The 874-nt window shown below is 42.9% G+C and overlaps 1 protein-coding gene across 1 annotated transcript in view; it reads left to right on the top strand.

The window, feature by feature from the left end:
- The window catches only part of LOC105452902, a 17,740-nt gene that overhangs the window by 2,199 nt on the left and 14,667 nt on the right, over positions 1-874 (top strand). The gene's annotated exons all lie outside the window — the stretch shown is intronic.

Here is an 874-nt window from a genome sequence, read left to right as displayed (position 1 = left end):
CGATGCGTCGGCATTAAGCCCGTATAATACAATCGCAAATTACACTTTTTTTCTCTGTCGCTTAGGCAAATGTTCACTTGTTTATCGGTAAGTACAATGACCATTCGCATCGCTTCGTCCCAATCGACGGGGATCGAAACGACGCATCCTATCTCGATTAATCACGTCGGTGTCGAGAGGTGCCTTGTCACCGCAGACCAAGATCTCGACCCAAGTGCGATGCACTTCTCGCACATTCTTTTTTTTTTTTTTTTTTATCAATATATTCGTTAAACCGAAGCCGAATGTTCGATCGGCTTAGAACGTCTCGCTATATAATACTTTACAATGAGTAAGTCTGACGAAAATCGCGTCATAGGTGCTAACAAGGAAATGAAGTACGAGACATTCGTGTGTCACAGTATATATATATATATATATATATATATACCCGCGTAATTGATTCTCAATTCGACGATCATAAAAAAAAGCGGATGTACTCGTTCTTTTTAGTTCGGCGATTCGTGCTGCGCTCGTTAGATCATGATGTTTAAGCAAGCATGGGTAAATACATATATGCGTCGCTGGGAATATTTGATACGAGTCGCATTTCGTTTCGGGCGAGCCTTTTGAAAGTTAGTAACGACCCCGTAAAAATAGCAAAAGAAATAAGGAAAAAAAATTCATATGGAATGGGGAGAGCGCGTAACATTGTTAGTCTCTCTCCGCGCGCGTGTTGTGTGTTCAGAAAAAGGAGAATATTTCTGCCTGACAAATGAAATTCGTGGTCCAACGCTCGCGAATGAGATAACGCGGAACGAACGCGATGATTCTCTCGTATATACGCGCGACACCTCTCTCTTTGCGCATTCTCTCTCTCTCTCGCGCGCGCGCG

Source organism: Wasmannia auropunctata, unplaced genomic scaffold, assembly GCF_000956235.1.
Source record: "Wasmannia auropunctata unplaced genomic scaffold, wasmannia.A_1.0 LD336026.1, whole genome shotgun sequence".
Lineage (NCBI taxonomy): Eukaryota > Metazoa > Arthropoda > Insecta > Hymenoptera > Formicidae > Wasmannia > Wasmannia auropunctata.
The sequence above is the reverse complement of the archived record's forward strand: the minus strand, read 5'-3'. Positions and strand labels throughout refer to the sequence as shown.